Source organism: Mustela erminea, chromosome 16, assembly GCF_009829155.1.
Source record: "Mustela erminea isolate mMusErm1 chromosome 16, mMusErm1.Pri, whole genome shotgun sequence".
NCBI lineage: Eukaryota > Metazoa > Chordata > Mammalia > Carnivora > Mustelidae > Mustela > Mustela erminea.
In genome coordinates this window covers 32,039,306-32,065,053 of record NC_045629.1, presented here as the reverse complement: position 1 = coordinate 32,065,053, position 25,748 = coordinate 32,039,306, and the positions used below count along the sequence as shown (strand labels likewise).

Below are 25,748 nucleotides of genomic sequence, written 5' to 3'. Positions count from 1 at the left end.
ATGCATTTTATTCTATAATTAATTTAGAGTAAATTGAATAGTACATCACTTGTTAAATAGGAAACACTCAAGGGGCGCCTGTGTAGCTCAGTCAGTTAAGCATCCCAGTGTTGGTTTCAGTTCCGGTCATGATCCCCGGATCGCAAGACCGAGCCCCATAGTGGGCTCTATGCTGGTTGTGGAGCCTGCTTAAGATTCTCTCTCAACCTCTGCCCCTCCTCCCCTTAAAAAAAAAGAAACACTCAAAATAGAATTATTAAAGTTTATATGTGAGCATGATAATACAAACTTTAATAATAGTATCTTGTCTAAAATCAAAGAATTGTACTTAAGTCACCTCTTCCTTATATACCATAAAATTTTTAATCCAAACACTTCCACTGGAGGCTTGCGAATACATACTTATGCAAGTCAAAGCAGGAGAAGACTTGAGTGAAGCCTGGACAGGACATTGCAGTAATTATCTGTAGTCAGTTTAAAGAGAATGCTGCTGTTCTGGAGTAAGTGGTTGGTAATGAGATAATATGAGGTATGGTGAGGTGCAGAAAGAAGATCAAAGGCCGACAGTAGAGTCGGTTGATTGGAAGAAAATGTTATGAAACCACTGTTGCCCTGCCTCCCTCCCCCCCCCACCCCCACTACATCACAGGTGCATCTGCTGTCATTTCCTTTTCCATCTCTCTGGGAAAGTCAGCCATTGCCTCTGCAAGCGGGTGCTGACCTCTGATGTGTTACACAAGCCCCTGTCCTGTTGATGTTCTCTTTACTTATTGCAAGATATACATTACGTATGTATACTATGTTGAAATACCAATCATAAATGAATGGCATGTCCCCTATTTATTGTTCATTTTACACCAAAGAGTGACTTCTTCCTAAGAAGCCCTATTTTTCTTAATCGGGTTACATTTCTTAGAGTTGCGTTTCCTTGTGTTCTTGGATGTTGGAGCATAATTTGTACTGTCTTGTTAGATAGCGTCTTAGTTTTCATGTTCTGACTTCACTATTTTTTTATTACAGTAAATTTTACATCTATTACATTCAAATACAGCTAATGAGTTTCAAAATCATTTCAATCAGCATCATCATTTTCCAACAATCTTAATGTTGCTTGACTCTTCTAATTGTTAATTTAAAAATCCAACTGTCATCGGAGTAACTACTCTTTAATAAAACCTCGATAAAAGTCTAATGAAACATTTCTGTGGATTTGACCTAAGGAAAAAGAAATATACATAAGCGAAGTATCTTTTGTATTTAATTAATTGGTATAAGCTACAACATTTCTCTGTGTGTTGTAACTAGCTTTCATTTTCAAACTTTGGAAGAATGAGTCATTTGTACTAGGAAGTAGATGTTAAAGAACTATGTTTGGCAACTTGGAGAACATTTTTAGCATTTGAATTTCCCTATTTATAGTACAGCATCAGGCAGAGTAAAATGTTTGGCATTTCTATAAGGGATGCAAACTCTTTAACATTCTCTGTTGTGATCTAACAATTCATTTCAGAGTAAGATGAATCAGTCTTGTTTGGAAAATGTTTTATACAAATATTGGCAAGGAAACTGTAACTGCATTTCTGTGGATTTTAAAAATGCAAACTCCCCTAAAGTAAATGATGACAAATTTCACAATATTATTGCTTTCTTCTGCATTACTGTAGTTCTATGTGAATTGCCTTTTATTACTTTAAATTCCACACTACTCTGTCCCATTCCTTGCTTTTTTAGATTTTTGCTAACCCATGTTGAAATCAGAGACCGTGTTTCTAGGTCCCTCCAAATACCAACTTCTTTTTAATCTAACCTTTTACTCTCCACAGTGTTTTTTGCATTATTTAAACTCTAGATTACTTTATTAACATATGGCCTTTTCTCTTACATTAGACAGTATGAGAACAGTAATTTATAGGGTTTTGCACTTTAAGTGGCCGAATAGAGACATTCATATTCTCTCTCTCATTCTCTCTTTTACATATCCCCCCACACACACACACAAAGTGTTGAACTAATAAAAAAATAGTGCAAACTAAATGTAATGTGCTATCCTCTATGGGATAACAAAAAAACATTAGTGAAAACTAAGAAAATCTGAATAATACATGGACATTACTTAATAATAATGTACCGGGATTGGTTCATTAGCTATACAAATGTACCATGTTAATGTACAAAGTTAATAGTAGATTAGAAAAATTACAATAACTATATTTATGGCTAATGTATTAAACAGTAGAGTTGACTGCAGTCTGCTTTGTGATAAGAATAATTAGGGTACAAAGTGATAACTCTTCCCTTTTTGCCAAGGTCCTTTTTGAATATAACCCTCTGTAGCAGACTTTGGCAAAATCTGGGGCCAGATCCAGCCAACCACCGTTTGTGTGGGCCTTGAACACGCTCTGCTATGATCTTGCCTGTGCCCCTTTCCAGAAAGCTGAGAGGGTGCAGGCTCAGGCTTCCTGGGCTGGATTCCCAGCCATTTGGTTAGGGGTTTTATTTGACTTGTTTAACCTCTCTGGACTTCATTTTCCATTTCTAGAAAATCAGGAGGTCACATCAGATTTTTCTCTTCGGTAATCTGTGACTTAGAGCCTTTCTACTCTGAATGTGCACTGGAAGTCTGTGATTGTAGCTATGGAATTCATTGAAGATGAAATTTTGGCACTGAGCCAATTTGTATGAGTTATTATACTTTATAACATAAGATTAATATTCATCATTTTTCAGCACTTTTGAATTCTGCCAAAAAGGATATAGTCCCTGAAAATAATACTGTTGCCACATGAGGGTCACTTATGCATTAAAAAGACAAGACCACAATGTCTTAAAATACCCACATTAGATCTGAACTAAAAATCATATTAAAATATTAAATTTTACTTTAATTTGTGATGAGTACACAAAAGTACATATAAGGTACATTTTCAAACAAAAATTTTAGGTTAATGTGCTTTTAGATCATATACTTAAATGATTGAGTTTGAATTTATTATTTAATATAATTTATAGTGTTATGTGGCATTCTAGTTAATGATAATAAAATTTTGAATACCTAATTATTCTCAAGCCATTTACAGACATTTACGATCCTGCCAAGTGTCCATATTATGCTTGTTGAGTTAATCATTAGGAAGTTACTCATTCGACCATTATTTCTTAATTCCTTTTGAGCCAGTCATTGTCCATAAGAAGAAATTAGTTTCTAGCTCTAATATTTCAGTGCTTTATTTTGATTAGGGACATATAAAAAAAGAAAGTTTATTTAGGTCTGCCTTGAAAGTTAAATCGAATAATAACCACTTGATTGGTGGAGGCACTCTCAGGAATGGCTGAATAGTGATTCTCAGCTTTGACTGTTCAATAAAATCACTCAAGGGGCTTTTAAAAGTCCCTCTGTGCAACATTTACCCCAAACTAATCAAGCCAGTCTCTGGAGTCATTGTTTTAAAATTTCTCAAGTGCTTCCAATACACAGCGCAAGTCAAGAACTCTTAGCCTTAAGGAAGAGTGAGGAAGGGGCACCTGGGTTGCTCAGTGGGTTAAGCCTCTGCCTTCTCCTCAGGTCATGATCTCAGGGTCCTGGGATCGAGGCTCACATCAGGCTGTCTGCTCAGCGAGGAGCCTGCTTCCCCCTCTCTCTCTGCCTGCCTCTCTGCCTACTTGTGACTTCTATCTCTCTGTGTGTGTGTCAAATAAATAAAATCTTTTAAAAAAAATTTTTTTCATTAAAAACAAAACAAAAATGGAGGAGTGAGGGATGCCTCTTGCTATGATCTTTATACAGCAGAACTCTCCCACCCTTGGAAATTGGGTGACTTCAGTAGCTATGGGTCATTTAAAGAGTGAACAGTAGTCCTCTCATGTCCATAGGGGACATATTCCAAGCCCCCCATGGATGTCTGAACCCACAGATAGTACAGAACCCTGTCTGTACTATGTCTTTCCTACACATACCCCCTGTGATAAAGCTTAATTTAGCAATTAGGCACAGGAGGAGATTAAAAAACAATTACTAAGAGTAAATAGAATGATTAAAACAGCATGTTATAATAAAAGTTATCTGAATGTGGTCTCTCTCAGAATACTTTACTGGACTGTACTTGTCCTTCTGGTCATAATGGAATAGAATGCCCGTGGGATGAGCTGACATGACAGAATGCATTCTGACAATGACAGAAGCATCATGATGTAACGTTAGGCTACTACTGACTGTGTGACAACACAAGGGGGCCATGTGCTTCTGGACCACGGATGGCTGTGGATAACTGAGACCGCAAAGGCCATACTGTGGATAAAGGGGAGAACTACTGTAAACATCCAAAGAGAAAGAAGCTTGCCTGATTAAAGAACAAAAGCATGTCCCTTGCCCTAAATCTTCACCTCGCAGATACCAGGAGAGTCTGCCCTGATTTTGAAATTGCATGCCCCAGCACTACAGTGTTTGCTTTGGCTCTTGTTTTGTGTGGCACTGTAGTTCACATGCAAGACCAGTGAGAACTAGCATTTAGTGAGTACATCTGGTGAGTTTCAGGCCCTGTGCTGAACACCATTCTGTCTCACAGCCAGGACCAAAAGAAGCTACTCACTTCAAAATAAAATAAAAAGTCAGAGTTTTGTTTTGTCAGAGAAGTTGTATCTCAGTGTAATTGGATATTTGATCATTTATTCATCTGTTCAGACAACATTTGTTGAATTTATGGGCTGTTCCAAAGTAAGTTTTTAAAGTACTTTCAAAGGTTTAAAGCATAAAGGATCTGTGTGTGTTACCTTTTGCTTCATTATAAGATTAGTGGCTGAAATATGACCATTTATGACTTCTGCTGTTTGCAGTTCAAGCTGGACTTAGTTGGGCAATTCCTCTGGTCTCAACCAGTCTCCCACACACAACAGTACTCTGCTGTGGTTTCGCTTTGCTCATCTCAGCTGGCTCTCACATGTCTGGGGTGTGGGCTGGACAATGGCTGGTCAAACTGTGGTCCCTGTGACCTTTCATCCTTCAGCAGGGCTCGCCTGTTCCTCCTCACATGAAGGAGTTAGGGTTACCTAGAGAATGAATGCAGGTATATAAGGTACCCTAGGCCTGATCTGAGAACTGTCACTGTCATGTCTGCCATGCTTCTTGGCCAAAGCTAGTCACAAGTCCAATCTAGATCCAGGGCTCGGGAAATAGACTTGATCTCTCGGTGGATGATACCAAGAAGTCTTATTACGAAGGGTGAAGATAAAAGAAAGAAGGAGAGTAATTGTGGTTATTTTTGCAATCAGGTCACAGGTGAAAACCCTAATTCTATCCTGGGACGTTAAGAGAAGTGTCTGGGAGATGGTTTGAACAGCTTCAAACCAGGAAAACAAACAGAGCACTGGAGGTGAAAGCAATAGCAGAGCAGACCTGTCAAACTGAAGCTTCCTTAGTGAAAAACAAAGTAGAGATTGTAAAATTTCCCAGATGGAGGAAATATGTCCAGTCCAACACAGAGCATGTAGAAAGCACTCAACATGTACTTTTTCATTTACATTTACATTAAAAAAATCAGTACAGTGTGGGTAGGCCCATAAGACAGATGTAATAATGTGAGAGCTTTACAGCTTTCCATCTGAGTGACCTTAGACAAGTTACCAACTTCCATAGCTCTCTTTAGTACAGTGAAGAGAGTAATGCTTTTTGTATGTTAGTTTTTGCTATGTAACAAACCATGCCGCAGTTTACTGTCTACTTGGCTCTGGTCTACTTGGCTCCTGTTTCTGTGGGCTGGACCATTATGGCAGTTCTTCTGACTTCAGTTGGGTTCATATATATGTCTGCAGTCAACTGTCAGTCAGCTAGGTGTCTGCTCCTAGCTGGGGTGCAGTGAGGGTGTCTGGTCCACATGGCGCTCATTTATCCAGCTAGTCTGGGCTTACTCTCACAGAGGATCTCAAGAGTAAGAGCAGAAGCATGCAAACCTTATGGTCTAGGTTCACAATTGACATGCTGTTGCTTCTTGATGCATTTCATTAGACAAGGCAAGTCACAAGGGAAAGCAAGAATTAAGAGTAGAGACATAGGCAACATTTTTTACTGGAAGGACCTATGAAGTCAAATTGCAAGCAGTGAGGACACAGGGAAGAGAAGAATTGTAACCATTTGTACAGTCTTCTAAACCTACCTATCATTCACAAAAAGCCTATGAAGAATAAGTTAAATGTAACTTGATTTTTCTAGGTGAGGCTCTAAGTTAAAAAGCATCTGGCAAATGGTAGATGCTCCATAAAAAGAAGCTATTAACTTTTTCTTACATACATTAGAAATCAGATTTTCAGCCAGATTTCTTTTAGTTGCCTATTTTAAAGACTATTAGGTGAACCTCCAAATGGTATTCACAAAGGTTAAATAAATGTTATGCTTTCTTGCTGTGTTGCACAAAGATGATACAAGTAGGGAAAAGCTCATTGCCCGTGAGTGCATGCATATCTTGGCTTAGAATTCAGGTTGTGGTCACCTGATGAGGGTGACAAACCAGCAGTGGAGCTAGGCATTTTCACAGCTGCCCAGGAGAAAGACATGCTTAATAAGGGTCAACTCAAGAAAAAAGTTAGAGACAGTAAAGCATTATATTTCAACTCAAAAAATATTAAAGTCCTTTTTAATGGGTTAGAACTCGTTTTTAAACCTATGCAAAAAAAAAAAAAAAAACAGCCTTAATAAATCTTTATTGATTTTTTCACTGTTGTGTTTTAAGTATTTTCACAAAACCAGCTAACCCCCATATTGTTCCAGATTGATCCATAAACTGCTCTTGGATCCTGTGAATTCGATTCACTATCTGACAGCTAGAATATCTCTAATCAGTGATGTGAACTGGGTCCCAAAAAAAAGACTACCTTCTTTAAAATAAATAGAACATCAAAGGTTATTCAGGAACGTGTAGTATAGAAAAATGGCACATGCTCACTGAAGCTAGTGTCTGCTTTTTTACACCTGCGGTAATTTGAAGCTCCTCAAAGGGATCTCAGATGACGCCTGGGCTCTGCATCCCAAATCCAGCCTGCGTTCCCAGCCCTGCACCTCCAGAAGCCCCACAGCCCACAAAGGGCTGTGTCCACCTGCTGACACTGGTTTCCAGGGGCTCCTCTTCCGTCATATTGTAGCTCCTTTTATGATTTTAGGAAGTCCTTGAGGTGGAGAGATTAAGACCTATGGCTGTCCTCCTCTCTCTCACTTTCCTCCTCTCTGAGCGACGGGGGTGAAACTCCATAAGCCTCAGTTCCTTATTTTGCCAATAACAATTGCCCAGACATTTATGTTTACATGGTAGTTCCATCATACGGCTATTAACAGAAATGTCCAATCCCAGAAATTTAGGTCATCAGAAAGAAAAAGAGAATGTAAATTAAAATGTTCAAGACAGCCCAACACAACCAGGTTTGCTCGTGGCCTTGCTTCTGCCTTTAAAGCCTGTGGGTCACAGCCATAATCACCATCCGGTCTCACTCTGAAACACGGGCGCACAGGCCATGCTTTCCATAAAAGCTTCAGTGCCCTCGCCATCAGAGTAAACAGTTTATTTGAACACTTGGTGTTTGTTTTTCAAGTATTGTTTTATGGGCCATGTAATAACGTCCCTTACCTGGTCCCGAGCATATGGTAATAAGTATTCATGGATATGATTGTGTCTGTCTCTGCATGCCTGGGAATGATTTCTGCTTTATGAAATTCATGCTGGCAAGGACAGTGGTTTTTGTTGATACTAATAGACCATCTGGGGCTTGCTATTCTAAATGTGATGGCTCTGTTTATACATAATGTCTTTAAGGGAAATTCCATATTTTTTGACATTTGCTTGCCAAACTAGAAGTTGTATTTGGGTTTCTGAACCCAGATGAGAGAATTTTACCCTTGCAGACCCAGCAAATCTCTTAAAATACGGCAATGATTTTTTATAAGTAAAAATTAAATGCAAATGTGCTGTCCTCAATCTCAAAATCCCTGGACATCGTAAGGTTTTTAGTTTGTTACTATAAAGGAATGTACTGTATATTACACATTTTACATTGAGCACATGCCCTGAATGCTATTGGAAACCCTAGTCACCCGAAAACCATCGACAGATTTAGTAAGTGTAATTGATTTCATTCTTCAGATTTTAGATGATTAGGAAATGTAAATATTAGTTCGACCTCATACCTCTATAGTATTCATGCAAGTTCTCACACGCTGACACAGTGAAGGACCACACTTCTTCCTGTTAAGACCATGGAACTTTATCCCTTTTAGAGGGTGCCATACCTTTCAGAAGGATGGCACCCAACACCCAACATGGAGGGTGGGGAGTCATCATTGGCCTCAGTCCCCACCCTACTCTGTTATTCCCCAACCATCAGGTTGAATGTCAATCACCACTAATAAATAGTTTTGTGCTGTGGTTTTCTTAAGGTAGAGTTAAAAAGAAAGCAAAAGGTAGAATGAACAGGTTCTGTCTTTAAAGAGAAACGAGAAACATGTTTCTTTGAGAAAGAGAAACTTACTTCCTCGTGGTTAATATCCACCTGGCCTGCCTCAGTGTTTGCGGTACGTGCCAGGCCCCTGCGGCACTGGAGCTGGTGGCTGGTGGCAGCTGTGTGCTCTTTGCTTTCCTGGCTCGTTGATGAGAACTTCACTTCATATGAGACCACAATTTTTTAATACCACGTATAGTGAGGAAAGACTATAGGATCTAGAGTGAAAGGCAGTGGAAGGGGATGGCTCCACTCTTTCCTAGTTAGGGTGGGTCCTTGTTAGGGTGGGTCCTAGTTAGGGTCTTGGCCATTGGCCAGCCTCTTAATCTCTCTGGTCTGTTGCTTCCTCAGCTTAAAACAACAATAATGATATTTTTAAAAGAAAGAAAAATAAACCCTGCCCTAATTTTCTCACAGGATTGTTAAGCTACTCAAAAAGTAAAATCTGTGAAAATGTTTGATAAACTGAGGTATTACACAGAAATAATGTGATAATAATAGCTGCTCTGAACCTGAGGGCTGAGGGAAGATGAAGGCTTCCGGGTCTTTGTAGATGAGGAAAGGACTCAAGTTGAGAAGCTCCACCCGGAGCATGGGGTGACTTACCACAGAAGTAGGAATTCGCCTGTGTCTGTCAGACACCTGACCCCATGTCCATTCCCTGTGTTATGAATAATGTTGTGTTTCTTGCCTTGTTCCTGCCGTTGCCATAACAAGTGCTAAGGCAGACTGACATCATAGGACTTTGGGTACATAAGATGCCAGGAAGAGAGTAAGATCAAAGTAAGGAAAAGGGCCTAAGACTGAACCTCAGAGAAGAATCACAGTATCACACAACTGGGGAGAGGAGTGAGGCTCTGGGAATGTCCTCTCAGCGTGCGGTTGGCACCACGGTTTGTCATTTTCATTTCCATTCACATGAGCCCGTGGCACTTCAGTTGACACACTGATGACAGTCATTATGAATAGTTCTATGAGGTGCCCACATGAAATGGGTTCTTCCTTTTTTACAAAGACAGACACATAGAAACTTAATCACAGACCTCACCGTCTCATGAGTGTGAGTTAACTGACCTGGGCAGACAAAATCCTTGATTGTTATTGGATCGTTTCAGTGACAGAAGTGGAAAAAAAAAAAAAAAAAAAGATGAATAGAGGCCTGATGGTTGCATCTAGAGGCTTAATCAGTTCAGATTCATATTTTGGCAAGAAGACTTCCTAGTTAGTGCCTTGTCTTGCACCGCAAAACCCAGTGTCTGATTACACCTCTTTTCGTGACATTAAGATTAATCACTGGGTTCAGGTGTAATCATCCTGACTCACTCACTACAGAGTTTCCCATCAGCCCCAACCCTATAGTTCGAACCGTCTTTGGATGAGCATTGCTGAGGAACAATGGTTAGTTCCGAGCTGGCTTTGTGACTGTTTATGGCCTACTGTCTCCATTACTAGGCTCCTATATGTTTCCATAAAAGTCTATTTGAAATTGAATTATATTTTAAACAAATTTGAATTGGTCATCGTTTAAAATAGTATTTTTTTGTGAAACATTCATATCATTTCATAATACCACTATCTTACAAATGCAAATTTGTGTATATTAGATTTGGTTAAGGCAAGCTCTACCGTCTCTTCGAATTTTGTAGTGTGATCAACCATCCTGCATCCGAAGCAGCCGGTTCTGATGTTGATAACAATTGCAGTTCACCTTGTGCATTCAGTATAGCTCTATTTAACTAAAAAGAGAATCAGATACCAACTGTACATTTAAATACTTTATATACTTGGAGTTTTTAAAAGATGCAGATTCCTTAAGTATATTTTTGAATAAAATACATTTTTGTTAAAATAGCAAGGAAAGCAGAAGGAGGAACTAATATTTATCAAGTGCCTTTTCTGGGCAAGGGCACTAAACTGCATGTTTCACAGGCTACAAACATAGCTTATTTTGCTAGTGATATCAAATATACTTTTCTGTACTGAATGGGAAACTGAAATACTGAAGATTCTGAATGAAGCTGACATGCAAACATAGCACATATTTGGAAGGCTGGCAGAGTGTGTTATCAATATGGCTTAAAGTGCTAATCTAGACCCAACAGAAGCGCCTCAGAATAGAGGTAGTGTCCAACTGTCGATTCCATATGTCAGTAGGATTTGTCCTGAAGATACTACAGCTGACTTCCTGGCCACGTCTATTAGTATCATGTGGTAATAATGGAAGGGTAAGATTACTGACAAAAGATCCCAGGCCATAATAAATCCCCCAACATGAAGTGGATGCTTTTTCAGTGTAACTCCTGTCCCAAGCCAGACCTGGATGGGAAAGGCCAATAACAAGAGATGCAAAAACTTCTCCTTGAAGAGGATCCCATGCCAAAGAAGCATGGTGTTTACCGCCCCACCCCCATAAAGTGGTCTAAAGAAACCTGAACAGAAGATTGGGAGTGCTGTTTCAACCGTTAATGTCTAGCTGCTTTCTGCTGGGAAGTGAAAGAAACAGCCAAGACTGCAAGATGTGCGCACAGAGAAGCCCTCCGGCAGAAGGGTAGAGCCAGCAAGGCACAGGGTGCAAATCGCCTTCTCTGCAAACGCAGCTGGCCCCGTGGGTCTCATTAAAATCCCAGCACGTGCATATTGCCTGGGGAACTAAAGGTTAAAATTGCCACTGGACACACTCTCATTTATTATCTATTACACCAGTAGTTTCACCCTTCAAGGGGACACGACTGTCCTCAGCACAGTCTTGGTCAGCCTGCACACATATGCAGCCACACGCCCTGTCGGGGTTTACGGAGCCCCTGCTGCTCTTGTAGGTGCTGGAGTTAGAGCTGTGAGGACAGAGGATCCTCATGGGGCTTAAACACTGAAGAGGATCCTGCAAGCGTAAACACAAAGTCTAACACAGAAGATGCTTTCAGCTGGGACGCCTGGAAAGGAAGAAAGGATAATGGGATAAAGGCTGAGGTGGGGATGGGCAAGGAGGGTGTTGGAAGTCTTCCTGAGAACATGGTGCTTGAACCGGATAGAAAAAAACAAAGAGGAAGTGGCTAGGACTTGAAGGATGAACATTCCATCAGACAAAGACTTAGGATAGAGGGCCCAGGGTGACGACCCAGAGCTGGAAGGAAAAGGCCACAGCAGCCTTGCAGTAACTGTTTGTCTGAGGTGAACAAAATGCCTTGTGCAACGATGCTTTTAAGCAACGTTGCATTTAAGCAACGATGCTCAAGAGAAAAGCTAAAGTAGCCTAAAGTGTAATGCAGAGTATCGCCGTCCTATTGTGTTCATTTCCAGGACACTCTCTACCTGTAAGAATTGTGGGTCACTTTGCAAGTGGGAGATAATGAATGTCCTTGTGCTCAGCCTTGACAAGCTACCGAAAACCAGGGCTATGTGAGAATCAATAGACAATCAGGAGATTTTTGTTGTTGTTGTTATTTCTTGTTGTTTATATTTGAATATACTTTAAAAATAGAATGATTTTAATTATTAGAGTTAAAACTAATCATTTTAATTATTTTTTATTTAGCCAATCAACTATGTTTAGCCCTACGACTTCTAGATTAGTGTTTTGAGGAATGCAGAGAAACATATGTAGACAACACAGCAGAGAGAGAACGTGCCTCAGTGCCAATGTCTTCTGGGTCTGGGTCTTTATGTTGCAAGCTCAGATACCACCTTCCGGAATAGACTCTACGCATGCTCTCTTTGGGCCCAAGCTCTGAGGATATATGTGTGCAAAACACTTGGTTGATGTGGTCACCAGTGTGGACTTGTGTGGGAAGAGGAACAATGAGCTTTTTTTTTTTTTCACGTGGTCACATGCTGACTATGCAGGTTTCAGTACCATCAGAAATGAGACGAAGTAGCATTTAGAAACAGGAATGAATAATCCCGCGAAGTGATTCTCGGTCCTAACTATGCATTCAGATGCTCTGGAGACACACTCACAAATGTCAGTGTCCAGGCCCATTCCCTACTGATGCCCACTTCTAGGGTTAGGTTTGGGCAGTTCATACACCATAAAAAGTTTCCCAAGTGACTCTAATCTATAGCCAGGGCTGAAAACCCTAATCTAATTCAGAGGAACTTACTAATTCTGTTTAACCTTTAGGATAAAGTTGGTTTGATTTCAGCTATCTTAGTCTTTGTATCTTGTATATCATCTGGATACTTCTTTCATTATTTCCTTAAAGTAAAGGTCAGAACTTAGGATCCAGGAGACAGACTTCGTGGGAACATCCTTTTCCCTCCTAACCTCCTCTCTCCCTTCCTTCCTCTTTCCTTCCTTTTATCCTTTGCTTAAAAAAAAAAAAAGTCTCTTCTTATAAAACCTATTCTAGACATTGAAAACTTGAAAAATCTATAAGCAGTTCATGATAATTAAATTTAAAACTTCATGTGTGCAATATTTAGAAATTAAGATTTGCTTCTAAGAAATATTGAGGTTGTTATAATAAAGACATTCATATATAAGGCTCTTCAGAATGTTTGAAATAAAAAACTTGCAGTTGCAGTTGGTGTCGAGAGAGGAAAGAAAGAGCTAGACTAAGGTAATTGCCATAATTGAGGATAATTACATCTTTGAGTTTCCAGCCAGCTATATGAGAGGGGAAGAGAAAAGGGAAATATGATTTTCGTACATACAGTTGAGTTGTTATTAAGAAAAGGCAAACTAATGTAGCAGGATAAAAAGCCTTTTTCCAGGCACTAAAATCTCTGAGTTTATCACACAGACACACAAAGCTTTATGTACTACAGAACAGAACAGTGTCATTAATAGTTTTACCAAAAAATGCAGATAAACAAATCCTGACAGTTTCCTATATTATGATTTTATAACAGCCGCCTCATTAAGACATTAGTCCATAGGCTTAGCTGCTACCTAGTGGAGCCCTCGCTCACGGCAGTAGGACCCCATCAGCTATGATATGGAGGATATTAATATTCCAGTCAGCCGGGGTAGCAGTCCATCCTTCAGTCCATCCGAAAGCCATATCCAGTCGGGGAAAAGGCATCGGACACAACTCTGTTAGGAAATATGAGAGATTGGAATTTGAGTGATCCGACACAGTCTTGGGGAGAGTATTAATAGTTTGGGGACTCTATTGAAATCATACACCTTGGTGACTCGGATGGACCCTGGATCCTTCCATTCCAGAATCAGACTTATGACAGATGAGTGAATGTCGTAGAATGTCTCCGATGGTTCTTAAATATGTTGTCAGGATGATGAAACCGCGTACGCAGGTAACTTCTAGCAGACCAGCTGTCCCTAAAACTTGCTTGTTCCTGATAATACACCAATGAAATAAAATGAAATGAAATTTCAAAGACTTTGAAGAAAGGTCTAAGCAAAGTAACGTAAAAAAGATTGAATCCTTCTCCTAAATTTCAGGACTAATAATGTATTGTTTTACCATTAGTACTGAGGAATCTCATAACCATTATAAATAATTGCTTACAAAAAGAACTGGAATGAAGCCACTTGGCTTAGACCATTTAATCCAATGAATTAAAATGATAAATACTAATTTCTTTTCCCAATGGCAATAACGAGATGTCATTCACTATTTTGATTTTTTTTTATGAGTTTTCTTTTCTGTCTCAAAACATACCTTCTTGTTCCTTATGTAAGTATATTTTTCCTTGAAGTCTTCCTGTAATAGAGGTATGAGAAATAATTAAGTATGGCCCCTCTCAGGATCAAATCCCACTGTTACCTCCCCCACGGGATGCGTTTACGGAGCTGCCAGCACAGCTCTGCAGTGGCACTGCACACCTCTAGGAGGCTCCAGTCACCTGTTACAGTGTGTGCTGTTAGCACAGGCAGAACCTCTCAGTGTCAATGGCAGAGAAGAGTGAACTCAAATTCTTGACTCCGTGTGCAAAATTTGAGTTCCCATGTTCCACTTTTTAAGTTGTAAATAGCTTTACCTTATACTCCTTAAATATCTGTGTTTCTTTTCTTAATACAGTTAAAATTGGGTCCCTCGGACCCTCAGGAGATGTGGCTGACCCCTTTCTCCCAAGCTTACCCCCAGCACGTCTCTAAGACGTGTCTGTCCCAGCCTGTGAAGCTTGCCACCATAGGCCTCTCCCCTACCTCTCAATTTAATGCCTTTGAAACATTCCTTCCCCCGCAAATGGGTGAAAACGTAGCATAGAGAAGTGAAGGGTGGGGGGATGTCAAAGCTACACCCCGCTAATAGCTTTTAGTGTGCAATCGAAAGACTTTTCTTGTTCTCCACTTTCCAGGGAAAATGGAAATTGGGACAGAGTGACAACACTAACTGTTTGACATACGGAGTGCTTTGAAGGCAGCAGGGGAAAAAGGCCTGTCTCTAAAATGTCAGTGTCCTGAATCTATATCCTAGGTCTCTTCCACCATTCCGTAGCACTGTGGCACTGAATCTACGTTCCAAATGTGACCCTTCAACCTGGAGCCACTGTGACACTCAAAATACAGAACTCTCCAAATTATATTAAGACTTTCCATAAATATAGCCTCAACCCATAACTTCCATTTTATTCAGGGCTTACAAACAGAGAAAATGGGAAATCTGGAGGGAGAAGATGTGATTTTCATTAGCTATGAAGATTTTCAAAATTGCATTAGTTTCAGTTCATTAGGTCTCATAATCACATTAGCTGTGTGACACTGTAAGGAGAGGAGCTGCCCTGCGGAGATCCCCCGATGGGTTCCCCCGGAGTCTCACTACCTCTTGCACATGGGGACTGAATACGGGATTAGATTTTTCCTTTCACGGGGTGAACCAACAGAAACAATACAGCACATGCAAACCGTGTTTACAAAGACGTTTCCTCTCATCCTTCCCTAATTCTTCCCACAGTGACTCCCCTGGCCAAATGCTCTGTCTATTCTGAGGATTCCAGAACTCTTAAAAAGCTTGTCGAGTAACTCCCACCTCACTGGGATTCCCACTGGGCTCCTAAAAGAGTTGGAGCTGGTGGGCTTCAGTGAACTAGTCACTTCAGAATCACTTAGGACATGTGAGAGATGCATTCTTGGGCCCCACTCCGGTTCTCTCATATCAGAGTATCTGAGGCTCAGGCCTGGGCATCAGCAGCCTACCTAACAAGTGCTCCAGGTGTTGTGAAGCGGGATGTGGGGGGGTCCTCAGGGACACAGGTGCAATGGCTGGTGCTCTCCTGTGCCTGGGAAGGAAGGCACAGGCAGCTGATGAGGCCGATGGACAGAGGGGACTGGCCGCCATTGAACTGAGGCACTTGACTACATCAGGACTGGTGACTGAGCAGGCCACAAACTACTCCTCCTTTAAATTGAGGAAACATTCTTTTGCTCAGAAGTATGATCCTGTTGTGTCCTGCTATGTCTTTCCTCAGAACCTAGAGTTCGCACCATCTGTCTTTCCTGTCTGGTCCAGAGTCTTCTGCTCCCTGGCATGTGAATGGCTCTGTGGTGAACACGGACCTCCCTGAAGGAGGTGACTATTCTGGTTGTCGAGTTCCGTCTGGTCGTGCCGGATCGAGTTGTGTAAGAACCTCTCTCCAAGGTGTCACCACTCTGTTACACCTACTTCCCTACCCCATCAGTGTGGTTTTATCTTCCCTAAATTGTGCAAAAGAAGAGAGGAAAAGATCTTTCTTAAATTCACAAAGTAACCACAAATGAAGGCCAGCTATAGGTAAAGTGGTAAAGCAGGGTAAAAATGACAGGAATCTCTTCCCTCCGCCTACCTCACACGCACGGTGCCCGCATTCCGGCCTCAACCCTCTCACCCTTCACCTTTGCCTCCCTGTCCCTTACCAGGTGACTTGGTCTGTTCCGTGTATGCCTTCGTACAACTTTGAACACGCATGCCAATGCTAACACGAATATTTGGTTTTCTAAGCCTTTAACCTTTAACCACCTTTAACCACAAGGTGAAAGCAGTTTTCTCCCACTTAGTTAGGAGGTGATGGAGCTCTATAGGTACCTTCCCTGGTCCTTGCACTCTGACCTGTCCCTGGACGCTGGCTGACCCTGACTGTGACTGAGTGCATGCAGGGGAAGTGGTTCTTCCTACCCTGTGCCCATGCAGAGGCTCAGTGGAATCCACCAGACACATTGAGGACAGTTCCCAGCCTGAAACAACATCAGTCCAAGGGCACTGTGGCTGTGTCAATGCCACGGTGCCTCTTCCACCAAGCTGAATGGAATCAAGCTGCAGTTACTGTGACTGATGCAACATGGTAGAAGTGAAAAGGCTTGCGGCTTTTTGTTTCTTTCTGATTTCACGTGCCTGGAACTCAACAATGGGCTTTTTACAATCTTTGATCAAAATATAGCTCTGTATTAGGAACTTGATTCGAGACATTTTTCTCCTTCTGCATACTGAATTTTGCAATTAAATTGCCTCAGACCTGTGTCATCTCATTTTCAAGAAGATGAAACCGTGCTGGGGACATAGTAGGTATTGAACAATTTTTTTTTTTTTTGATGAATTACAGAGTGTCAAAGAGTAGAATACACTTTGTGCCTTTGTGTTAAAGAGTAAGAAATATCAGAGATATTAGCCTAGAAACTAATGAAACCAGCCCAAAGAGCTGACTGTCTTTAATAATAGAAACAGAGAACTCCTCCAGAATGTTTTATTACATTTAGAACCTCTTCAGGCTTATCAAATACTGAGGTTAGAAATTAGATAGATCCCTTCCAGACTTGCTTTCTCTGTAAGATCTTCCTAGGTTTGAGCATATGCCTTTAAAAAGCCTCAGAAGCTTCCAGCAGCAGCATTTTCTCTCTCTGTGACAGGTGTGTGCCCATCTGCATATTTTTTGTTTTGTCTTTGCGTTTTACTTAAAGGCTGTTATAAATATGAATTATAAATGGGTAAATATGCCAGCTAGATGTTGATGAAAAAAACAGACTTGTAAGTCAGCCGTGCCGCCAGTGTTCAGCAGTGGGCTCGCTGGCAGTGGAGTTGATGACGGCAGAGGCCATTGGGACTGGTTCCTGGCTCGGGCACTGACTGAAAAGGCTGCCTGTGATTTTTCTTCCTGATGTTCCTGTAACTACTGCGGCCTTGTCAGGTTTTCCTGGGAATTACTAAGACTGTGCTTTCTGGGGAGTTGAAACTATTGATCAACACTGAGAATTTCGTGTTCTTGCTGGGTCTACATTTCCCATTGGGTGGAAAGCCCTGAGTTTTTATTTTAGACCCAAGGATTTCTGGCTACTTTCATAAAATGACAGAGTCTCAGAGCTGGAAAGAAACCTTATAAATGACTTCATTTTTCAGGAGAAACTGAGGCGCAAGAAGTTTGGACTTGGTTGAACATGTTATGTTAAAGAACACAGTGACATCTGCTCACTGGCATTTCATGGGTCTCTGGATTGGTACAGAGCTGCCTTTCCCTGGAGTACTTCTATGGGAATCAAGAAAGTCCTGTGACACAGGGCTCTGGCCTCGTCTTCACATAATCTTGAATGAAATGAAGACCAAGCTGCCCCAGGGATCTGGATGACCCTTCAGCCCCATTTGGAAGGAAGGAGATCATGTATCCTAGTATTACTCCAAATGCTGTCCTCAGGCCAGCAGCCTAGACCTCACCTGGGAACCAGTGAGAAACACAGAATTCAGAATCTGCACCATAACAAGATCCCCAGATGATCTGTAGATGTATCAAAGTCTGTTCTAGAGCAGTCATTGAGCATTTGACTCTTGATTTTGGCTTGGATCAAGATCTCAGGGTCATGAGATGAAGCCCCACATGGGCTCTGTGCTCGTGCAGAGGCTGCTTGTCCCTCTCCCTCCCCCACTTGCATTCTCTCTCTCTAAAATAAAATCTTAAAAAAGAGAGAGAGATTGTGGGCCCCACCCTGACTGATTCACAGGCCTCAGGCAAGCCTGGATTTCTACATTTTTAATGAGTTCCCGGAAGACGATGAGGCTTCTGGTCCAGGCCCCCACTGTGAGAAGTTATGCTCTGCAGAAACCCTTGCCCTACCACTTCTCTGCAAGGCACTTGGGAACCTTCTAGAGCCCTTGAGTACCCCGTTCCTGGCAGAAGGCCCTGAGGATGAACCCGGAGAACCTGTGCTTTCAAATACAAGTTCGGACTTATTCTACTCTAACTAGTCCCAGCCCCGAGGGTTTCCCAGTAACAGCAGCAAGTAACTCGTAGGGATATTTTTTGAAGATTTTGATTGTGTTTTTTTGGAGTCAATAAAAAGGATTTTGTCTGCTGATTCTATGACATAAATAATTTATAGTGTTTTAAAAACAGTCAAGAAGAGAACGAAGATGGCCGTGGCATACCAGGTCCTGGAGGCCAAGCGGAGCCACGTTCTCGCCGGCACCCGGGGGAACACGAACTCTGACGCCCACCGCCCTCGCGTGAGGGTGTAGAACCACATTGGGAGGTGTGGCAGGGATGCCAGACTGCTTGCCCGAACTCTGCCCCAGCTCTCGGTGAAACCAGTGCTCCAGTGGGATTCCTCGGGCACGCCACTCAGACTGCCATCGCCTTCGATTCTGCCTCTCCCATCCTGAGAGGTGACCTTTCCCAGAAGAAGCGCCCTTTGATGTGCAGTCTCGATGAGATAGCGCCTTTCGGGGGAGGGCTTGGTAGAAGTTAATTGGCATGTGAAGGATACTGGAGCATTTGTAATTAGCTGTCCACCCCCAGTCCGGCCAGCTGTTAAAACATACCTGATCATTTAGATACCATCAGCCATGAATGGAGGATTTGAGAGGCATTTAGGTCAAGCAGTAAATTTCGGAACCTGCCAGCAAAGAAACGTTAAGTTGTTATTGGTCACACCTTTTACTATTATGGAAAAGAAACTGGCTGGATCACTCTACCTGAGAAGCCAAATAAAAACAGGGCAAACAGTGCTTAAGAAAGTGGGGCTGTCAAGACCTGGTCTCAGGAAGCTGACCCTTGGGTAAACACCAAGCCCTCACGGGGTTCTCTAGGTCCCCTGGAAGGAGAGAACGTGCTGACGCATGGCTGGGAATGAGCAGGGAGCAAGCCAGAAGAGGCTGAGCATTCTAACCTCTGGTGCTAAGAGCAAGTCACGATAGAGGGAAGTTAAAAGGGCCAGGAAGAAGGGCAAGGCTCCCACATCCCAAACAGGCAGACGGCTGGGGATGGTGAACAGCGTGGGGCTGGCCACTGCCCGCCCCCTGAGGACACGCCGCTGGGGGTCACGCTACAGTGGAAAGAGCCGGGGACTCCGAGTCAGGAAACCTTGAGCTGTGTGACCCTTGGCACGGTACTTAACCTCCGAGTCTCAGTCTCCTTGCCTCCACCAGAACACCATAAGGAGGAAGAAATGTAACATGCGGGAGAGTGACTGGACCAGTCACTCTCCCGCATGTTAGTCCAGTCCCGTGTACTCACTGAAGAGTGAGCACACACTCACTTGGGCTTTTTCAGTCTTTTTGATTTCAAGCCTTTGAGGGCTCTTCAGGGCCTGGGTAGAGCAAGATGATCACAGGAGGGAGGCAGGCAGTACCATGGACATCTATCAGGGAGGCCGACAAGCAGACTTTTGGAATTCCTTGAGTCCCTGCGGAATTTCAACACCATCTGAAAAGACTGGGAAAGAGCAGCTTCTTCTCACCCTTCCCATCTCTGAAGGCCTGGTCAACATTCACCTCCTCTTTTTCTCCTCTGCTCTTTTAGTTCATTCGACTGTTAATTCATTCCGATTATTTATTAAGGGCCTACTGTGTGCCGCTCACTAGGGTTATTGTGAACCAGATAGGTCTGTTCTCAGCGCCCACTTTTGACCTTTGGCCAATGGAGGAGACAGCGAAGAGCTTCATCATTTCAGTTTTGAGTAATGCCAATGAAGCAAAAAGCTTTATAAGCTTTTACAAAACAGACCTAAACTGGCATGTGCCTGCGCGTGTGTGTGTAGAGTGGGGGCTGAATTGCAGCGTCCGGAAAGTGGCTCCAAGGAAGTGACACTTCAGCTGAGATCTGAAGCATGGTTAGGCTTTCATCAGATGAAAAAATGTGAGGCGAGCCAAGAATAGTTAAGGCTCCTCTTTCCCTTGAGACATGGAAGCCCCAATGCCTTTTGAGGGAGGGAAGACAGAGGAAGGCATGAAAGGCCCTTGCTGAGAAGGGGTCAGAGGAACGCCGAGCTCAGGGGCGTAGTGGGGCCACCAGTGCTGAGAGGCCACGAGGATCCATGTGCACAGGCACTGACGTGTCCCCTGCTGTGCCTTTTCCCGAGAGACGTTCAGCTGCTTCGGCGATAGTGCAGAGAAGCCAGGTGGTGGTGTTTAAGGTTTGGTTTGTGTTAAGGTTTAGCCTTAAGACGTACTTGGCTTATTTTTTAATTATTTGCTTGATGTGCGCATCTCTATTCTTCTTCTCTTCCTTATAAATCATTAAACTTCATTTTTAGAGTTTGCTTGGGAATTTTACTCCTCATCTTTCCTAAAGAAATAAGCATTCAGTAAAATAAAATTCTTGATTGGTTTCTATTTTCCAGTTTATGTTGATGCTAAGGAGAGCAGGGAAATGAGGTGGACACATCCTGCCCGATCCCAGGGAGCTTTGAATTTAGTGCAGAAGAGCAAGGGCATAGGAGATAGACCGTAAAGCCCAGGTGCACACTTCCCGTTTAGACTCACACAAGATGAAGCCCTTTTACTATGTACCTCACCTGGTCTCCAAGAATCTATTAGTAGCTCCCTCTTCCCCTCTCCCCCTCTCTCTTGAGATTTACCATTAAAAATAAAAAATGAGGGGGCCTGGGTGGCTCAGTCCATTGAGCATCTGTTGATTACAGCTCAGGTCATGGTCTTGGGCTGTGTGATAGAGCCCCTCGTTGGGCCTTGCACTCAGTGTGGAGTCTGCTGGACTCTTCTCCCTCTTCCCCACTCGCCTGCTCTGAATAAATATATATATATATATATATATATATATATATCTTTAAAAATTACATGAACCTTAAGAATTGGTCTTCAGGTCAGGATATGAGCAAAAGCTACCTTAGAAGTTACTCCTTACCCATCAGCCTCTTACCCCTTGGCTTTACTAAAGACAAAAAACCAAAAATGGTGATGGGGCTTTCATAAGCAATAAACTATATTACTTCTGTCACGTGAGTTTAACGTTTTGAAGACAAGCGAGAGCCTCACAGACCCCCTCCCCTGGAAAGGATCAGCTTTCACGTTTCCTGTGTGGATCAATACATTTGGTACTACGAAAATAATCAGGTTACACTGACAGATGGCCTTCAGGATTTATAACTTGCTCTGAGAATGAATGCCTGGCTTGTTCTGCCTTCAGCAGCAACCCTTGATAACAGGGTCAGTTTGTGACCTTCAGGATTTCCAGCTTCCTTTGTGTTACGTGCACAGGTGCTGTGCTTCTCTTGAGCTGCAGAGGAAGAAATGTCAAGTCATTGCTCCATGGTGGTGCTTTAAAATTTACAGTTCGAGAAACTATCAACAAGAAAACTCTTACCGTGGGGTCCTTCACCACCTTCTGCTCTTTGGATATATTTTTCCCAACTCAGGAAAAAAGAGAAATAGGGACATCTTTGTGACGATCTTATTTGGCAGAGAACCTTTGTGCCTTAGCAAGATGGATGACCAACACTGGTTTGGCTCCCCGTGCTCACCGCAGACCTGGCTCACGCGCATCTGGAGCACAGCAGCTTGCCTAGATCACAGTCTCTCTAATCAGAACAGAAATCTACCTGAGTTTAAATACATGCGCTTGAAACTCTTTCAGGGGACTCGAGAATCGTATCAAGGGGTTAATTTAGCCTTAGCCTGGGCATCTGCCCATACACCTGACAGGACAGGAGCCCAGCAGAGAAATTGGCTCCTCAGCTATTGTTAAATTTGTCTGGCTAATCTGTGACTCATAATGTGTCATTTTATCTCATGGTTCCCACACCTGGTCATGACCGGGAAGGAGGAATTCCCATGGGGTTGTGTCCTGACTTCCCTCATTTTGTCTATCAGTGAGGGGTCATGAGCGGAGGTGGTTTCTATCATGCTTAATTATGAGTTGACTAGGACAGCTATAAAATGGTAATAATGACTATCATTACCAGCCTCGCCTGCTTCAGAGGAATCAAAGTGTCTGTTCTATCGCTGATCTCACTGGCCATCCCGACTCCACCAAACTGTTACTTACACGGTCTGCTGTGATCAGAGCACCTGCCTGTTAAGAGAGTCAGAAAACCAAGTAGCTGTTATTTGGTCGTCCCCTGTCACTAATTTCATCTGGATTTGTTGTTGTTGTTGTTGTTGTTGTTGTTGTTTTCTTTCCTGTTGGAATCGATTTAGGTGGCTGATAGTCTGGGCTAATGAAGATGAAACACCTAGCACAAGGCGCGAACAGCAGTCTTTCCTTGAAGGGGCTGACGGCTGGGCTGAGACTAGGATTATACCGCCACCTTGTGGTTGACGGTGGCACCTGCTTTTAAAGTGAAAGGCCATGGTTTTTTCCTGGTGGAATCACGTATTAAGAACATGAAAGGATATTAGAGGATGAGAGATGATGGAGCAAAATAATTTTGTCCAAAATACTTATTAAGACTAGCTTTCCGGATCTTTTCAGAGAATCCCCAACAGAAGTTCTGTAACCTCAAGTAGTGACCTTTCTCAGAGCAAAATGACAAGTCCTCACAGTAGTCTGAATTATATAAAATTGGGATGGGAGGATCGGACCATTGCCTATTTTACAATATCACACATTTGTATTAAGTGACACTCTCAGCTGGGAGTGTACTTCAGTGCAGCAGTAATGACGTCTATTCTAAAACAAAAATAAATGATATGCAACTGTTAGTCTTTCATGAATGTGATGACCTTCAGCTCATCCCAGTAGGGCGTATGGGTGCCGACATAAATGTAAGCTGGGGTACAATGAATGGTGTTCCCTTTCCCTATGTTGAGTAACTCATAGAATACTTAGAATGTTTACCCATGTGGTCTGACAAATATTTTTCAAACTTCCAAGAACTTATATTCCACAGTTGAATGCAATCTTATTGAATCAGGTAAGAACAGGACTGAAAGAAAGAGGCTTAAATGACTCCGTGAAAACATGAGAGATGGCCCCAAATTGTTCATGGTGTCCAAATTGTCCTACTGCTACAGATTAATTCTGGATACTCAGAATACCATCCCTGATATAGAAGGAAAATACAATGGTCCTCAGGAACATATCACAGGCTTTGGAGCCTTTGATTCTCTTTTCCACAAGGAACTTGTCTGGGAAAAAGGCACAGTGTATAAGCTGGCAAACGTCGTCATTGCGGCAGGAGCCCTTCCTTTTCAGGGTGACTTTTTACTTCCCAAACACTGGGCCTCTTGTCCTCTTATTCTATCCCGCTATTACTAATCCTGATAGAAGCCTTCCAGGCAGAGGGAACGTCACAAATTTCCCCTCCCGCCCCCCAGTTTAAAGCACACTAAATTGGCCCCTAAGCAGTGCTTTTAACCTCCATGAAACCAGCGCCTCAATCTAGTCTTGGGAGGAGAGGCGACTGCACTGCCTGGACCATCCACACTAGGCCTGTACTCTCATCCCCAGCAAGAAAAAGAACATGGAAGTGATATGAGCATCCGGACACATGGTGGGGTTCCATCTGGACATACAGTCCTGCTTAATTGTAGATAAGACCCCAATATGGAAGGTGATGACCAGAGAGGGAATGGGCAAGAGAATTCGGAACCCGAAGTCCAGACAAAGGAAGAGACCAAGAGAGAATAACAACAGTGACACAGCCTTGCTGTACAATAGGAAACACCCCCACACACCCCAGGTCTGCTGCAAGGGTCCAGAGGTCAGGTGTGTGCAAACCCCTGCTCTCCCACCAGGCCCCTAAAAGGGGGCCGCCCTTGCTGCGCTGCCACCACTGCTGTGACCTGGTCCTCCCGTGGAGTTTCACTCTGAGGCCTCTAACAGGCAGAAGCTGCCCAAACCATAGGAACCCTTATCCTTCGGGAATACAGCTCAGAAACGCACTGATGGTCATGCTTTTCCTTGTGAGATCCTTGTCCGGGAACAAAGTAACTCTTTTAGTAGCTTTTCAACAAATTTTAGTTGAAGGGGAGTGAGCCAGGAGCCTTGACACATTTTCTCTGAGTTACATCTTTTTTTCAGTAGCTCGTAATAATCCGCTCTCCTCATCTCCCTACGCCGCTCTGATAGGCTGGGCACCCCACCTAGCTTCATTGTATTCTCCCCACCTTTCCTGTTGAGAGAGACCACGTGTGCAGAAAGGGAGAAAGGTCCTACAGATTCCACACTGGCTTGCTGGATAGATATCTGGTTTTTGAATAATTCACAGAGCAAAATATTTTCTAGGAATCTGGCACATTATAAATAGACACTGATTAAATCTGTTGTATGAGCGAATGAGGGAAGGAAGGAGGGAACGCGCAAATGCTGCGCAACAGAGCTCTCTTGTTTGTGTTTCCTAAAATGTGTTGTGCTTTGGGCCTGTATATAAAAATTTATTTCATATATATTCATAGGTCACCATGATTTATGTGCTTGCTTGAATATATTTTAGTAACTGGTTGTGGTGCCAATTTGTAGTCTAAATTTGAAGTGAATTATTCATTGCTTCAACAAACCAGAAGCAAAGCGGTGGTTATTTTCATTCAGTTATAGCTGTCCAGGGGCAAACATACAGAAGCAATTTGACCATCCATTACTGTATGCGTGTATTGTTTACAGGCATAATATATAACCAGCGCAGGAAGAAAGACGCTCTGTATTACGCAGGAAGTTGTACGTTTATATATTTACAGAGCATTAGGAAGTGTTCATGTTGATTCAGGGCCCCAAGGAAAACATGGACTTCATCTAAAATGCTCTCTGCATACATTGTAGGTCAAAGTTTCTTTTTCTCCAGCTTTTTATTATTCTTCGATCTTGAGTATTCAAATAAATGTATGTGTTCACTTGGAGAAAATTTGGGCCAATTGAACTGCCTTTGCCAAAATGGCTTTTATTCTCCAAGCCCTTTCAAGGGGCACTCCTGCTTGGCACTAAGCCAGCCAAGTGCTGGCTTGAGGCACACGGCACGGCGCTCCCAGAATGTACTCACAGCTCTTTCAGTGAAGCAAACGACAATGTAAATATGGGTCGTCTTTTGCAAGGAAAAATCATTTTTTCAGTTCTGATTAAGATAATTTGTTTATTCTTGAAATTTGAGATTAAATTGAAGGTGGTTCCTTTTAAGTTAGAATATTCTAGAATTGAGCCAAAGCAAATGTTCTTTAAGCAAGGCCTTTCTGACAAGAGATGAC

General features: G+C 42.5%; 1 protein-coding gene and 1 long non-coding RNA gene across 5 annotated transcripts in view; one reads left to right on the top strand and one right to left on the bottom strand.

Annotated features, from left to right (window-relative positions):
* Positions 1 to 25,748, top strand: part of PAG1 (phosphoprotein membrane anchor with glycosphingolipid microdomains 1) — a 133,625-nt gene that overhangs the window by 85,706 nt on the left and 22,171 nt on the right. The gene's annotated exons all lie outside the window — the stretch shown is intronic.
* Positions 13,248 to 20,191, bottom strand: LOC116575578. The gene is made up of 4 exons (XR_004279843.1): positions 19,874 to 20,191; positions 19,158 to 19,231; positions 14,097 to 14,138; positions 13,248 to 13,770 (listed from the first exon to the last, which is right to left on the bottom strand). It is a non-coding gene; the product is annotated as an uncharacterized LOC116575578 (long non-coding RNA).